General features: G+C 44.2%; 1 protein-coding gene across 1 annotated transcript in view; it reads left to right on the plus strand.

Annotated features, from left to right (window-relative positions):
• The window catches only part of LOC124799029, an 851,840-nt gene that overhangs the window by 388,460 nt on the left and 445,172 nt on the right, over positions 1-18,208 (plus strand). The gene's annotated exons all lie outside the window — the stretch shown is intronic.

Consider the following 18,208-nt stretch of genomic DNA (forward strand, 5'->3'; position numbering starts at 1 on the left):
CGACCTGTTGCACCTTCTGAGTGTTCGGCCAATGAATCGCAGTCTTATCTATGTGATCGTTCCAATTTAGGTTATTTGCAATTGCAGTCCCTAAGTAATTAGCTGAATTTAAGGCCTTCAGATTGGTGTGACTTATTGCGTAATCGAAATTAGTTGATTTCTTTTAGTACTCATGTGAATAACTTCACACTTTTCTTTATACAGGGGCCATTGCCACTTTGCGCACCATACAGATATCTCATCAAAATCATTTTGCAAGTCGTTTTGATCATCTGATGACTTTACAAGACGGTAAATGACAGCATCATCTGCAAACAATCTAAGACAGCTACTCAGATTGTCTCCTGTGTCGTAAATATAGATCAGGAACAATAGAGGGCTTATAACACTTCCTTGTGGAACGCCGGATATTACTTCTGCTTTACTCGATGACTTTTCGTCTATGAGTACAAACTGTGACCTTTCTGACAGGAAATCACGAATCCAGTCGCACAATTGAGGCGATAGTCCATAGGCACGGCGTTTGGTTAGAAGACTCTTGTGAGGAACGGTGTCGAAAGCCTTCTGAAAATCTAAAAACGTGGAATCAATTTGACATCCCCCGTCGATAGCACTTATTACTTCATGGGTATAAAGAGCTATTTGTGTTTCACAAGAACGATACTTTCTGAATCCGCGCTGACTATGTGTCAAATAATCGTTTTCTTCATGATAATTCATAATGTTCGAATACAGTATATGTTCCAAAACCCCACTGCATATCGACGTTAGTGATACAGTCCTGTAATTCAGCGAATTACTCCTACTTCCCTTTTTGGGTATTGGTGTGACTTGAGCTATTTTCCTGTATTTAGGTTCGGATCATTATGTGAGCGAGTTTTTGTATATAATTGCTAAATATGGAGCTATTTTATCAGCATACTCTGAGAGGAAGCTGACTGGTGTACAATCTGGACTGGGGTCCTTGCCTTTATTAAGTGATTTAAGCTGCTTTGTTACACCGAGGATATCTGCTTCTATGTTTCTCAGTCGGCGATGAGCAGTTATGCGCGTGAAAGGTTTCTAATTGTGAATCGGTGAGAACAGGCAGTGCTCAGGTGGGAATGACTTGTTCTAAGGTGGTTTGTCTCAGACGAGCTGTGGTCTCATAATGCTGTTGCCACTCAGTTCAAGAACAGTGTATGATCTTGGTAATGATATTGAGAGTTGCAGTAATATTAGTTTTGAGAGAGAAAGCTATCTTTTTATTTGGATTGATTTTGACAAGCACATATAGCTCTTCTCCAAGCTTTCCCTCTTGCGGGTCTGGTGATTAGAATAGGCCTGAGGTACTCCTGCCTGTCGTAAGTGACGACTAAAAGGACTGACACCTTTCGGCGTTTATGTGATGGTCCCCCGTAGGGTCTGATCTCCATTTTTCAAAATTTTCCCGAAGAACGTGTCCATCGTGCCTTGATTTTTAGCCCAGTTTCTCGTCTACGCACTGCAGTCCAGCTCATTCTCCACCTCTTGGGCGAGGACGCATTCCAAGGTGCGTTTTCCACCATGCACTATGCAGTGTCACTTTTTGCACCGACTATGACCGTGGAATTCATTGCACCTGATATACAGCACGGTAGCCAGTCTGCTGTGGTGGGGCCGCAAAGTACCTGTTGGTTGTAGCCCATGAAAACACAGGGATAGCTCTTCTGATGCATGCGCTGCTAACTCCCCGTGTATGCCAAGGAGTAGATGCCCGTCATCCTGGGACATCAGGACCCCCAGCAATGGCAATCCTGGCATGTGGCCTTTGCTGCAGCTGGGTGGTGCCTGTGGGTAGGGCCCGTGGTCGGAGTGGGTGGGATCTGGGCAAATGATGCATGATGAAGCGTACCACGTCATCACTTACTGGTGATCAAATACCAGCAGTCTCTAAGCGTTCAAAGTCTCAGACCCTAAATCACTCCACTCTCTGCCTACACTGTGGGAGGAAAATCGGGCTGAGGATGGCAGCGAACCTTATTCTCCCCGGGTTCCTCGTAAGTACAAGAACTGATGGGGACTCCTTTGTTTCGATGAAGCAACAGCTCTTTGTGGAGCATTTAGAGGACAAGTTTTGTTAGGAGGAGGGCTTGTCGAAAATCGATCTGCGTCAGTCTTGATAAAAACAGCATCCTCTCCCCAGTCTTGGACTTTACTCGCTTTTAACAAGTTGGGGGATGTTTCTGTTACCATCAAGCTACATAAGAGCTTAAATATGGTTCAGGGTATTGTCTTCCACAGGGACGTCCTCTTGCTGTCTAGCGACGAGCTGCGCGCCAGCTTAGAGCGGCGAGTTGTTCATTTTGTGTGGCGAGTCCATGCAGGTCACACTAATGTGGTACGACATGCAGTGTGACTCTCGACATGCCGCAGAAGAAGTCGGCATCGGCAGATTAAGTGGCTTACCTAGTTCTATGTAAATTGAAGATGGAGAGGGGACGAAGGAAAGGAATAAGCGACGTCAGCTGCATCATCGGGACACGACACTGAATCAACGGGGACGAGTGAAAAGGTGTGCTGGACAGGGATTTTTTCCTTTTTTTGCATTTTGTTTGTTATTGTTCGTTGCGTTTGGTGGTAGCGGACGTCACATGACATCCGCTGAAGTTCTTTGTCGATCATGGATTCGAATCCTGGATGTCCAGCTTATTAGTCAGTTCTGTCAACCACTGCGCCATTCAGTGCACAGTGTTAACCGCAATCGCGCGGACTGTCTCGCTACGCCTTAAGACCGATCGACATTCCCGCCGAGCACCACCTGTCCGCAGTTCCTGTCCACAGTTCCTCCATGTTCGCTACTCAGCGATTCCATCCTGAAGTCAGACGTACTTGTGTATCCGAACTTCAATTTTTTTGTATAATCGTATGGCTAATCGCTGAGAATGATAGGAGGATGATGATGACAGCACAACACCCAGTCCCTGGACGGAGAAAATTCCCCAGCCCAGCCGGGAATCGAGGAGTGACAATCCGTCATACTGACCATTCAGCTACCGGGGGCGGACATGTATCCGCACTGAAGAAAAGGGAAAAATTTGTCACCAGTTATTTCGGACATGTCTGAAAGAACAGGCACCACGCACTCATAATCACTAGTTCTCACTCAGACAACTGCGACATGACACCGACGCATGTTTCTGTCGTTATTTCGTAAACCATTAGATACTTTTTGAAAAGTGAGCAGTGAGAAAATGTAGGCGCTGCCCAGGACAAGTCTGGTGGGTTGTAGATCATTGACTGCTGCACACAAAATACAGCTAATGTATCTAAATTAATTATCCACTCTCAGGAAAATGTATGAGATATATTCGATGTAGTCGCAACCAGATCAGCAGCTACGCGCCGCATGCCACGCCATTGATGACTGCTGTCACCTGTTGGGCTGAGCGCTGATCTGCCTGGTGTCAATCTGTTTCCTATACTCCCTGTAGAAGCCAAAGCTGGAAATGAAAACCTTATTGCCGGCCGCGGTGGTCAAGTGGTTCTAGGCGCTTCAGTCTGGAATCGTGCGGCTGCTACGGTCGCAGGTTCGAATCCTGCCCTGGCCATGGATGTGTGTGATGTCCTTACGTCAGTTAGGTTGAAGTACACTCCTGGAAATTGAAATAAGAACACCGTGAATTCATTGTCCCAGGAAGGGGAAACTTTATTGACACATTCCTGGGGTCAGATACATCACATGATCACACTAACAGAACCACAGGCACATAGACACAGGCAACAGAGCATGCACAATGTCGGCACTAGTACAGTGTATATCCACCTTTCGCAGCAATGCAGGCTGCTATTCTCCCATGGAGACGATCGTAGAGATGCTGGATGTAGTCCTGTGGAACGGCTTGCCATGCCATTTCCACCTGGCGCCTCAGTTGGACCAGCGTTTGTGCTGGACGTGCAGACCGCGTGAGACGACGCTTCATCCAGTCCCAAACATGCTCAATGGGGGACAGATCCGGAGATCTTGCTGGCCAGGGTAGTTGACTCACACCTTCTAGAGCACGTTGGGTGGCACGGGATACATGCGGACGTGCATTGCCCTGTTGGAACAGCAAGTTCCCTTGCCGGTCTAGGAATGGTAGAACGATGGGTTCGATGACGGTTTGGATGTACCGTGCACTATTCAGTGTCCCCTCGACGGTCACCAGTGGTGTACGGCCAGTGTAGGAGATCGCTCCCCACACCTTGATGCCGGGTGTTGGCCCTGTGTGCCTCGGTCGTATGCGGTCCTGATTGTGGCGCTCACCTGCACGGCGCCAAACACGCATACGACCATCATTGGCACCAAGGCAGAAGCGACTCTCATCGCTGAAGACGACACGCCTCCATTCGTCCCTCCATTCACGCCTGTCGCGACACCACTGGAGGCGGGCTGCACGATGTTGGGGCGTGAGCGGAAGACGGCCTAACGGTGTGCGGGACCGTAGTCCAGCTTCATGGAGACGGTTGCGAATGGTCCTCGCCGATACCCCAGGAGCAACAGTGTCCCTAATTTGCTGGGAAGTGGCGGTGCGGTCCCCTACGGCACTGCGTAGGATCCTACGGTCTTGGCGTGCATCCGTGCGTCGCTGCGGTCCGGTCCCAGGTCGACGGGCACGTGCACCTTCCGCCGACCACTGGCGACAACATCGATGTACTGTGGAGACCTCACGCCCCACGTGTTGAGCAATTCGGCGGTACGTCCACCCGGCCTCCCGCATGCCCACTATACGCCCTCGCTCAAAGTCCGTCAACTGCACATACGGTTCACGTCCACGATGTCGCGGCATGCGACCAGTGTTAAAGACTGCGATGGAGCTCCGTATGCCACTGCAAACTGGCTGACACTGACGGCGGCGGTGCACAAATGCTGCGCAGCTAGCGCCATTCGACGGCCAACACCGCTGTTCCTGGTGTGTCCGCTGTGCCGTGCGTGTGATCATTGCTTGTACAGCCCTCTCGCAGTGTCCGGAGCAAGTATGGTGGGTCTGACACACCGGTGTCAATGTGTTCTTTTTTCCATTTCCAGGAGTGTAGTTCTAAGTCTAGGGGACTGATGACCTCAGACGTTAAGTCCCATAGTGCTTAGAGCCATTTAAACTTTTTTTTTAAAACCTTACTGAAATGAAAAGACGCCTGTAGTCATCAATTGATGAGGCTTGATGGTGACTAGACATTTTTTCAGTCTACGGTCACAGATTTCAGGAAACTTTCTGAAACGTGTAAAAGAGCAGAAAAGGTAAGTTCTTGATACTACTGAATGAACAACTGGACAGAGCCGAGATGGGTACGTCCGAATTTTTCTTATAATGATGCCTTCTTCCATTACTGCAAAAACATTGTTTACCCTCCAACGTAGAGTTCACTACCCATTGCTACATCACTGGTAGTGACTGACATCACTTCACTCCAGCAACATTTCTTCTGAAGATTCCCCAAGCTGAATCATATACTGCTTAGCGAAACTGAACAGTTGTTGAAATACTATCCCAGGTTTAACTTGTAACCATTATTTATAAGTGTACCTCTCTTAATACAATGCCGCACTAGGTGGTCTTACAAAAAATTAACATCCTATGGAGACATTTTTAAAGTCGTTCATATACATTCAGAAATTTGCCTTACTGTAAAGAGCAGAATCTTAGTAGGGGAAATAGCTAGTCGTAAATATGTGTTCCCGCTTTGTCACAGTAGCAGATACCAGTTGCTCCAAAATGTGAAAACTGCCTGTACTCTTTCCGTAGAATCGTCGGAACTTTTTTTTTGTGAGACCTCACGACGAAGGACAGCCGGACACTCTTTGATATTTATAATATGTTACTGGTGCACCCAGTATTTCCTTATCTTTTGCAGTTTTTTCAGCCTTAAGAGGAGGTACGGGTGAAGGTTCAACCTGGTTGCAAGAAAATCGCAGGTGACTAAAAATTTCGTTCATAATATGTCTTGGCATGCTGAATTCACTAGGTAAATCTAATTTTCTAAACTATTTTTTCATATTCTTGATTTTTTAGTTTTGAAAAAATATTTCTTCAAACCCATACGTGGAGTTGTTGGTCATCACGTAATGTATGCACAAAAGTGTTATGTGCCAAAATTTTTCTAAATTAGCACTTTTTCGTTTCGGCCAGTCTGATCGTTTTCAAAGAAATTAAAATATAGTGATCTTTTTAACACCATATACATACGAAAAGCGTAAATAAATTATAGAAGTTCTGTATTTATAATATGTGACTAGAATTTTGTGTAAAATATAATTAATTCGACGCTATCTGACGTTTGGCCCAGTATGAAGGGAAAATAAATAAAAGACGACTTGATTGGTTTGAAAATTGTATTCTTTATTTTCAGTTCACATGTTAAATTACACGTTCCCGTCTCTGCAACGTCCTCAAGGGCGGATCGTCGGCCGCTGGTATAGCTGGCCACGCGGAATAAATGTGGATCTCTCCTTGCCGCCTGGCGTTGTGCTGTCAACAACCTTCAGGCTAATGTGTGTGAATTCCTGAGGGACCAAACTGCTGACGTCCCTAGACTTACACACTACTTACGCTAACTTATGCTAAGGACAACATACACACTCCCATGCCCGACGGAAGACTCGAACCTCCGGCGGGAGGGGCCTCGCTGTGCGGGGCATGGCCTTCGGGCTTCCACGTCGCGTTAGAGTTGGTAGCCTGGAGGCGAGTCATCGCTCGAGTGCGTGTGTGTCGTGGTATGAATAAAGCAATGTAAACTAACTGGACTGTGTTCGAGTGCTGATCATCATTTCGCCCTAAGAACCTCACAACCCATCCTGGGCCAGAAATCTTTATAAATATGTACTTTACAATGCACAACTGTGTCCATTGATGCAGTAAATCAGCAAATCTATAAATTGCAAAAAGAAAAATACGTACAGTATAGTTACATTTACGTATTTATGTTAATTTCAGGTGTTCAAATGGCTCTAAGCACTGTGTGACTTAACATCTGAGGTCATCAGTCCCCTAGACTTAGAACTGAGTAAACCTAACTAACCTACGGATATCACACGCATCCATGCTCGAAGCAGGATTGGAACCGGCGACCGTAGCAGCCGCGTGGATCCGGACTGAAGCACCTAGAACCGCTCGGCCACAGCGGCCGTCGATTTCGGGTGGATATGTAGGTTAGGCACATATATATACTCGGTTAAGGATGTTCGGACAGATTATGCACATATACAGACGCATTTACAAAAAATTAATGTTACAATTAAATTTCTGCACCGTATGTATCTACCTACTGATCAAAAACAAACTAACTTCTTCGAAAACATTAACGTCCTATAATAAAAAAATGCTAATCCTCTGTCAATTTTAAATATTTTTGCCTCAAACATTTTCTATAACTGCAATCCGTGACAATCAACCACTCCAAGAATGGATTTGAAAAGACAGATTTTTTCGAAAATAAAAAGTATGAAAAAATTTGCTTCACAAATTAGACTAAACCACTGAATACAGCATGCCGAGACAAGTCATGAAACAAATTTTCAGCCCCATGGGAATTTTTTACGGCCAGGTTGAACTTTCGGCGATATCTCTCCTTAAATAATGATAATCCGCTCTAACGTCCTCTTCAGAAGAGCTCATGATTGCAACTGAAACACAAACGTGATTCGTGCTGTCATGTGGCTTGTCGTATGTCAAGCCTCATCGCGCATCGTCTCGCGTGCCATATCACGTCAGTGGGATAACGAGGGTCATCCGATAAACGTCGTTTCGAGCGACCGTTACTGCAATGTGTTGTCTCTGTGTGAACCGCGTCTAACATACAGGAATGACAAAATTCAAAATCCTCCCAGTAATGCTGGTTACCCTGCTGACGTGTCAAAATGTGACGAATGAATCCAAAGCAACAAAAGCGCGCTGTTTTACTCATGTAACGGGATATGGTAGGGAAACTGTTGAACTTCGTGGCTCACACTACCACTAAAGATAGATAACGTGCTATGACCAACACTTCAGTTGCTCCCTGTGCTAATATCAGACTTTCCACTACAAATCTTTATAGATGTTTTCTGGGGATACTGTGGCCTGGGTTCATGACTGGAAACAGTTCCAGCAACAGAAATAATAATTCGATCATTTTACCAACCTCCCAGTTCAGATGATAAATTGCTCAATTGTTCAAAGAAAACTTGAATTTGATTTTAAGCATGTACCTGACTCATACAAGTATAGCTGGTGGTGACTTTAATTTACCCTCGATGTTTTGGCGAAAATACATGTTCAGTTCCGGAGGTACGCATAAAACATCATCCGAAATTGTGCTCAACGCATTCTCTGAAAATTATTTCGAGCACTTAATTCACGAGAATTGTAAACGGTAGCGAAAACACACTTGACCGCTTAATGGCAAATAATCCTGAGCTAATAGCGACCACAAAGCGGATACAGGGATTAGTGAACACAGGGTTGTCGTACCGAGATTGAATATTATAACCCAAAACCCTACAATAAATAAACGAAATATATACCTATTCAAAAAAGCAGATAAAAATTCACTCGGCGCCTCCTTTTGAGAAACAATCTCCACACCTTCCAAATTAACAATGTAAGTGTAGACCAGAAGTGGCTTGAATTGAAAAAAAACGTATCGGCAGCAATTGAGAGATTCATATCAAATTAACAAACGACGGAGCTAATCCTCCTTGGTACACGAAATGGGTCAGAACACTGTTGCAGAAGCAACGAAAACAACATGCCAAATTTAAGAGGACGCAAAGTATCCAAGATTGGCGTTCATTTACAGAAACTAGAAATTTAGAGCGGACTTCAATGCGCGCAACATTGTAGTAGTTACCATAAAGAAATTTTTTTCTCGAAACCTTGCAGAGTCTGGTCGTATATGAAGTACTACCGAAAACAGTGCTGCCACAGCAGAGTTTCTAAACACAGCATTCCGAAATTCCTTCACCAAAGGAGGCAAAAGTATATAGAGCAGAATTCGAATCAAGAAAAGCTTCTAACAGGAGTTATGTAGTCCTTGGAATAGTGAAGCAAATTAAATCACTTAACAAAAGGAAGTCTTCCAGTCCAGATTAGGTTGCTTTCAGAGTATTCTGGTGCAATAGCTCCGTACTTAACGATCATATACAACAGCTCGCTAGACGAAAGATCCGTACCAAAGAGTGGAAAGTTGCGCAGGTCACGCAAGTATTCAAGAAATGTAGTAGGAGTAACCCACTAAATTACAAGCAGCAGGATCTTGCAACGTATATTGTGTTTGAATATTATGATTTACCCCGCTGAAAACAGTCTATTGCTACAGTCAACAGGGATTTAGAACACATCGTTCTTGTGAAACACAAGTAGTTCTTTACTCGCACGAAGTGTTGAGTGCTAATGACAAGGGATTTCAAGTTGCTTCCGTATTTCTGGATTTCCGGATATCTTTTGACACTCTACCACACAAGTGGCTTGTAGTGAAATTGCATGCTTACGGAATATCTTCTCAGTTATGAGACTGGATTCGTGATTTCCTGTCAGTGAGGTCACAAATGGTTCTGAGCACTATGGCACTTAACTTCTAAGGTCATCAGTCCCCTAGAACTTAGAACTACTTAAACCTAACTAACCTAAGGACATCACACACATCCATGCCCGAGGCAGGACTCGAACTTGCGACCGTAGCGGTCGCGCGGTTCCAGACTGTAGCGCCTAGAACCGCTCGGCCACCCCGGCCGGCAGAGAGCTCACAGTTCATAGTAAAACAGAAGTAATTTCTGGCGTTTCCCAAGGTAGTGTCATAGCCCTTTGCTGTTTCTTTTCCATATAAAAGGTTTAGTAGACAATCTGAGGAGCCGTCTTGTTTGGAAATGGCGCTGTCGTCTATGGACTAATAAAGTCATCAGAAGATAATAAAATGAAATTACAAGAAGGTTTGGGAAAGATATGTTGAATGGTGCGAAAATTGGTAGTTGACCCTAAATAACGAAAAGTGTGTGGTCATCTTCATGAGTGCTAAAAGGAATCCGTTAACCTTCGGTTACACGATAAGTCAGTCAGATACGAAGGCCATAAATTCGAATAAATACCTAGGAATTCCATTTACGAACAAATTAAACTGGTTAGAACACACAGAAAAATGTTGTGGGGAATTCTAAACAAAGACTGCGTTTTATTGGCAGGATACTTAGAAAATGTAACAGGTCGACTAAAGAGACTGCCTACACTACGCTTTTCCGTCCTCTTTTAGAATCCTGCTGCCCGATGTGGGGTACTCACCAGATAGGTCCGACGTCGTAAATCTAAAAAACTGAAAGAAGAGCTGCACGTTTTGTATTATCGCGAAATATGGGAGAGAGTGTCACTGAAATGATACAGGATTAGGGCTGGACGTAATTAAATCAAAGGGTTTTTCGTTGCGGCGGGATTTACTGACGAGATTCCAATCACCAACTTTCTCCTCTGAATGCGAAAATATTTTTCTTGCACCGAGCTACATAGGGAGAAATTATCACCACGTTAAAATAAGGGAAATCAGAGCTCGAACAGAAACATATAGGTGTTGGTTTTCTTCCGCGCGCCATACGAGACTGGACTAAAAGAGAAATGTGAAGGTGTTTGGAGCACCCTTTACCAGGTACATCAATGTGATTTGCAGAGTATCCATCTACATGTAGATGTTGAATCAATTAATCAAGTTCCCTCGAAGTTCACTATTCATAAAAATATATTTTTGCCTTGCTGCTTGGAAGAGGAGCCACAGAGAAACGACCATCTAATGAGGATGCTTTTCACTGCCCTGAGATGGAAATAAAGGGCATATGAAATCAAGAAGAATATAGTGCTGTCACACATTTTAAGTCGCTTGAGAGATTTAGTGGCACAAAATAGAGTCCTCGCTCAGTAGCTGAACAACTATTGAAAATCTTTTTCTAAATTGTAGGCCCACTTTAATGCAGATTTTGAACTTTTCAAACATAGCTTGCAGCCGATTTTCTGTGTTGTTTGTCATGCAAAATACACATGTGATGTGTAAGATGTAGTGAAAACTCTGTTATAATTCATATCAGACTTAAGTAACAGACGGTCACCCTGTTCAATGCAATCGCCTTTCAACTCACGAACAAATGTGGAAGACGTGGTACACAGTCACAGCGTTCGTCTTTGTCGGTTTTTGTATGTCCATCCTTCTGATCGAAGGTTTGAGGAACTTCGGCCGTTCACTCATGTAATAAAATGGAGCACCTACCGCCGTCCTTTCGATGTTATTTATTATATGGTACCAGTTTCGGAGCTTCAGTAAACCATCTTCAGGCCTTAATTGATGCTTTGGGGGGTTGACTCGAATCGTACACACGATTCCATCAGTGGAAAACATCTATGAATTGGTTTCCGTAGACTATGACCACATTGGTTGAAGGGATAACATCGTTGTTACAGTCTATGGGAACAAGTTCATAGATGTTGGCCATTGATGGAATCGTGTATGCTATTGGAGTTAACCCCCTTGGCATCATTTAAGGCCTGGAGATGGTATACTGAAGCACCGAAATTGGTAACCATATAATAAATAACATCGAAAGGACGGCTGCAGATGTTACATTACAACACTGTCCGAGTCTCGTAAGGACCACCGTATGCCACGGATGGCGTCTTCTCCTGTCCTATAGCGCGTGCCACGAAGAGGTTGCTTCATTTTAGAGAACAGTCCGTAACCGCATGGATTCACATCGGGTGAACACGGTGGATGTTCCAAATCTTCCACCCTCATGTGCGCAGGAACTCCTGAACCGGGTTCACCCTGTGACACCGCACATTGTCATGAACGATGATGGAGCGCAGTGGCAGAAGGAGTCGTCGCTATATTCTCAGTGCTTGATGAAGGTTATGTCGCAAGAAATTGCACCAATACGCTGTACTGACCGTCTGTCCCTGTGGTAAAACGTGATGCACGATTACCCCATGGACGTTGAAAGCCACAACCACCATCACTTTCATGCCATCTGGTTCGCGACACATGTTTTGTGGACGTCGAGAACCAGGGTGTTTCCATTCATTGGAGTGGCCGCTCAATTAGTGGTTCATGCGACCGACCCGGTTTCATCCGTAGTGCCGATTCTTTCAAGCCTCCCGGTGGTAGTGACTGAGCAATTCCTATGCAAGTGCATGAAGGTGCCCCTGTCGCATATCGGTCACAGTATATGGTACCCAACGCACTGCAATTTTGCGGAACCCAAGAATATCGAGCAAACTGTGGAACTCTGTTTCGTAGTACACGCCTACCTCTGTGGCTAACTCATGAACAATCCATCCGTGATCCACATCCAACAGTGAGACAGAGCTCGATTGTCATTTTGTCCGTGGGGGGTCGTCTTGAACGGTACCAATCTTGATCGCCATGCCTGCCATCCCAAAGCACTTTCACCCTTCTCGGCACCGTTGGTATGGCAAAGCTGCACCACCAAATTCTTGTGCGTTCCGACCACGTGCTACTTAAGTCTTTTCCTACGCACGTTGTTACCTAAACACACTGTGGGGGTCATGAACTGGGCGCACTTTCACAGAGTACACACTTCAACTGACTCATGCCCAGCCGTCGCCGCTCTCTGAACAACTAAGATTCTGCTTGCATTAGCCGCACATCGCTTATGTTACGGCAGCGTTGCCATAACTCTTTTAAACGAGTAAGTCATCAGATCACATTCTGTCTCTAGTACCATTCCTGTAATCGGTGTTTTGGTGTTGTTCTTGTTATTGTGGTCTTCAGTCCTGAAACTGGTTTGATGCAGCTCTCCATGCTACTCTATCCTGTGCAAGCTTCTTCATCTCCCAGGACCTACTGAAGCCTACATCCTTCTGAATCTGCTTAGTAAATTCATCTCTTGGTCTCCCCCTACGAGTTTTACCCTCCACGCTGCCCTCCCGTACCAAATTGGTGATCCCTTGATGCCTCAGAACATGTCCTACCAACCGATCCCTTCTTCTTGTCAGGTTGTGCCACGAACTCCTCCACAATTCTATTCAATACCTCCTCATTAGTTATGTGATCTACCCATCTAATCTTCAGCATTCTTCTGTAGCACCACATTTCGAAAGCTTCTATTCTCATCTTGTCTAAACTATTTATCGTCCATGCTTCACTTCCATACACCGCTACACTCCATACAAATACTTTCAGAAACGACTTCCTGACACTTAAATCTATACTCGATGTTAACAAATTTCTGTTCTTCAGAAACGCTTTCCTTGCGATTGCCAGTCTATATTTTATATCCTCTCTACTTCGACCACCATCAGTTATTTTGCTCCAGAAATAGCAAAACTCCTTTATTACTTTAAGTGTCTCATTTCCTAATCTAATTCCCTCAGCATCACCCGACCTAATTCGACCACATTCCATTATCTTCGTTTTGCTTTTGTTGATGTCCATCTTACGATCCTCCTTTCAAGACACTGTCCATTCCGTTCAACTGCTCTTTTCTTTTGTTTCCTTTACTACTTGCTCAATATACAGATTGAATAGCAACCACTGCTTCCCTTTCATGTCCCTCGACTTTTATAAATGCCATCTGATTTCTGTACAAATTATAAATAGCCATCCGCTCCCTATACCTTACCCCTGCACCTTCAGAATATGGTGTAGTAAGTATAAATGATAGAGCGTTAAAGCATACGACACGGAAGTCTTGGTTGAGAACGGTAGATGAAGAAATGGTGGCGCTACGGTCGCAGGTTCGAATCCTGCCTCGGGCATGGATGTTTGTGATGTCCTTAGGTTAGTTAGGTTTAACTAGTTCTAAGTTCTAGGGGACTAATGACCTCAGCAGTTGAGTCCCATAGTGCTCAGAGCCATTTGAACCATTTTTTGAAGAAATGGTGTACGAAAACAACTGCAAGAGAAGATACAGGTATATAACGCAAATCGTCTACCATGTACGGTACATAGTGAAAGGTGCAGCTGGCAAAATAGCTTGGTGACTGAAATAAAGACAGTGCTGCAGCCCATAAGAAGTTTGGCATTCGGGAGTACGACAGTTCAAATCTGCGTGCGGCCATCCAGATTCATGTTTTCCGCGGTTTCCCTTGATCGCTCCAGGCAAAGCCGGGATAGTTCCTTTCAAAGGGCACGGCCGTATTTCCTTCCCCATTCTTGACACAGTCCGAGCTGCTTCTCTGTCCCTAATGTTCTCGATGTCGGCAAGACGTTAAACCCAATCTTCTTTCCTTTTTTTCGTATAAAAAGGCTTATACTCCAATTTCACTCCTATTGCGATAATGATTCCATCACAGCCAAAAGACGTTTCATCACCTTTTAGATGTCGACTCGTAACAAAGGCGGGCTTGGGCCTCAGGCGACACGACAGATCACAATCAGCGCCGGTGTACACAATGCCCAAATTTCCGCCCGCGCTTCGTCGCAATTGTTCCGGTAAGAGATTCCAGCTGGTTATTAAACGGAAACGGCGCGGTCGGCAATTGTTTCGGCGCCTGGCGGCAGCCGAGTGACGAGGGCGGGGAGTGGGCAGTGCCACCTGGCGTCGGCGCGCGAAATTAAAAATGCAATATCCAGGACGTTGCTGGCAGACTCTCATTACCCGCACTCCATTTGCAGCGGCATTCGCTTTGTAAATGTGTGGTTTACAGTAGAGGCAAATTTCCTCCAGCTTCCGTTATTAAATGTGTCAGTAAAAATTCGGTTTTTCAAGTGAACAATTATTTGCCGTTAAAACTGCGTTTGGAGAGTGCGATGCATCCGCCGAACGCCAGATTAAATCTTAAACGGACAACAAATTAAACTAGCGAGCGATAACTGTTTACCGTCAAATTTTGGTCAGTTCATTCACATTGACAGCAAACAATGTCGAACGTTGCGTTTTAAAACAGATGTGCTGATGCAAATGTGATTATCTGGTGAATAGAACATTGCGTACGAGAATTACATTGCCGTATTAACATAATGAAAAAGATGTCTCTGAAATAACAGCGCATTAGTCAACACTCAGAACCTGGAGTTGATGGAACTACATCTGATTTTTAAAACCAACGAATCTCCTTTATATCACATCATCCACGTGCGCATCAAATTTAGGTAATAAGTTCGTCCAGCTTTACGGGAATCGCTCTAGTCTGCGAGACAGGGTGGTGGGCCGCAATCAGATTGAATCAGCCCAGAGGATGAACATCCCTTGATGTGGCACTAGTCGGAGCCTGAGCGTTGTTTCTAGGTGTTCATCCAAGCTCGTTTAGGCTTAGGCTAACTCTGGGCTGGTCCCTAATCTCCGCCTCATAAAATACGGTACACATACATCAGAAATACGATGACACACGTAATAAAGCTTACACGATTCGTAGGAAACTGTAGAAGCATTTTTCCTCTATTTGTTTAACATAGAATTGCGTGTCAAAGCCATACGCTAAATACTAAAAATAAAATAATGTAACGAATTATGGAAAACAGTGGATTTGGAACAATTGGGATACAGGCTAAGAAAGAGAGGTGCGTATCTAGATCTACATGGATACACAGCAAATCACATTTAAGTGCGTAGCAGAGGGTTCATCGAACCATCTTCGCAATTCTCTATTGTTCCACTCTCGTATAGCGCGCGGAGAAAACGTACACTTGTATCTTTCCGTACGAGCTCTAATTTCCCTTATCTTATCATGCTGACCATTCCGCCCTATGTAGGTCGTTGTCAACAAAATATTTTCGCATTCGGAGGATAAAGTTGGTGATTGGAATTACGTGAGAAGATTCCGCCGCAACGAAAAACATCTTTCTTTCAATTATGTCCATCGCAAATCCTGTATCATTTCTGTGACACTCTCTCCCATACTCCTCGATAATACAAAACGTGCTGCCCTTCACTGAATTTTTTTGATGTACTCCGTCAGTCTTATCTGGTAAGGATCCACAGCACGCAGCAGTATTCTAAATAGAGGACAGAAAAGCTTAGTGTAAACAGCCTCCTTAGTAGATGTGTTACATTTTCTAAGTGTCCTGCCAGTAAAACGCAGTCTTTGTTTAGTCGTCCCCACAACAGTTTCTACGTGTTCCTTCCAGTCTAAGTTGATCGTAATTGTAATTCTTAGGTAAAGCTGAATTCACGCCCTTCAGATTTGGCTGTTTTATTCTGTAACCGAAGTTTAACAGATGTATTTTAGCACCCCTGTGAATGACTTCACACTTCTCGTAATTTAGTCATTTTTCAATTTTCGCACCATACAGATATCTTTTCTAAACCGTTTCGCAATTTATTTTGATCTTCTGATGTCTTTATTAGTCGATAAACGATAGCGTCCTCTACAAACAACCTAAGAGGGCTGCTCAGATTGCCTCCCAAATCGTTTATACAGATAAGGAACAGCTAAGAGCCTTGGGAAACGCCAGAAATCTCTTCCGTTTTACTCGACGACTTTCCGTCAGTTACTACTAACTGTTACCTGTCTCACAGGAAATCATAAATCCAGGCACATAACTGAGACGATATTCCATAAGTATGCAATTTCACAATCAAAGGAATCCAACCAGCTTCAAGATTTTGATTGAAACTTAAACTCACAACATTTTTAATAATTGTCTGATAGACTCATCTTTCTAGTATGTCAAAGAAATTTTACCTTTGAGGAAACATCTTTCATTGTTACTGAGTTAAATACTTTTCAAGTTTACAAGCCGGGTGTGGTGGCCGAGTGGTTCTAGGCGCTACAGTCTGGAACTGCGCGACTGCTACATTCGCAGTTTCGAATCCTGCCTCGGGCATGGATGTGTGTGATGTCCTTAGGTTAGTTAGGTTTAAGTAGTTCTAAGTTACAGGGGACTGATGACCTCAGAAGTTAAGTCCCACAGTGCTCAGAGCCATTTGTCTTGATTTTTCAAGTTCACACCAATCATACTGCTGTGAACAAAATATGCAGACTGACCCAAAAATTCAGCGTCAGACTGCGAGAAACTGTGAAAAGTGTCTTGAGGAACAAATCGAAGATACGAATCAGTGCCCAGGAACATCATGCAGCTACGCTGCACAGCGTCGAATTTGTCGGCGCCAGCGCCTGCCAATAGGCCACCCATTGGGCAGGAAACGTGACCACCGACGCTGACGGACAGTTGGGGGAACATTTCGAAGTATTGTTTGTTATTCAGTAATATTGACTGATCGCAAATGATAGCCAGTGGAGAAGACAGAGCTAGGTGCCCTGCAGACAAGCCCTGTCTGCTACAAATATGATTCTCTGTTGGTCCAGTGGATGACGGTTTCGCACTCGAATTTCCATCTGCCACTTATTTTTCATCTGGAACCCTCTGAAATCTCTGTGTTTCATTGGAGATTTTAAAGGCTTCCAGCAGAAACTGTCTTCCACAGTAACAGAGTATCAATTTCATGGGAGACATGGGCTGCCTATGGAGCAGCCATTGGTGATTGTGGCAATCAGTCGCGATCACTGAGAAACAACAGCTTTGTCAGACGTCCTTGCTAAGGTGCGTGAGCGTACAAAGTCACTTTTTATTCCAAAGTGGTGGCCTAGTGGCAGGCACCGCCAGAGATAACTTCAACACTCTTAGTTCAATGGATGAGTTTTCCATACACACTTTCCTGTCTTCGATTTGTTCCTCAAGATACCATTTACAATACCGGAAATTTATCGCAAAATTTCTGGAACATCCTGTAGAAGAGATAAAATTAGAATACACGAATCTGTTATCTACTCTCAGTTCCAGTTATTTTTTCTTCCATAACATGCTTTCATTGTACATCAGGTATGTTGGTGTGGATATATGTGTTCAACGTGTTTAAACAGGGTGTCCCACAGGGAGTGATCAGTGCTTAGAGAAATGACAGAAATGATCATTCAAAACAAAGGAATCCAGTGAACATGGATTCAAAAACAAGTACGGTAACAGCTATGAGCACTTCTTAATCTTCGATACTGTGAGACTAATCTCTTTGCTTTGCATCTTTTGGGGAGAGGTAGTATGGACCAATAAAATAACAAATTGTTAATAAACATGTGCTCTAAAATAAGTACCTATGGGCTATGATCACTTGTTCAGTAGAAGAGATGTTTTTCACTGTATCTAATATGAATGAGTGTTCATAGATCTTAAGTTACCCGTCATCCTTACGCTGCACAATTCATCAAACAATACATGGTACACTACACTGATGACAGTAACGTCATAAAATATTGGCCCGATGATGCGCCGCTGCGATAACCCGTGGAATACCACGAACAGTAAG

Source organism: Schistocerca piceifrons, chromosome 5 (genome assembly GCF_021461385.2).
Source record: "Schistocerca piceifrons isolate TAMUIC-IGC-003096 chromosome 5, iqSchPice1.1, whole genome shotgun sequence".
Taxonomy (NCBI): Eukaryota; Metazoa; Arthropoda; class Insecta; order Orthoptera; family Acrididae; genus Schistocerca; species Schistocerca piceifrons.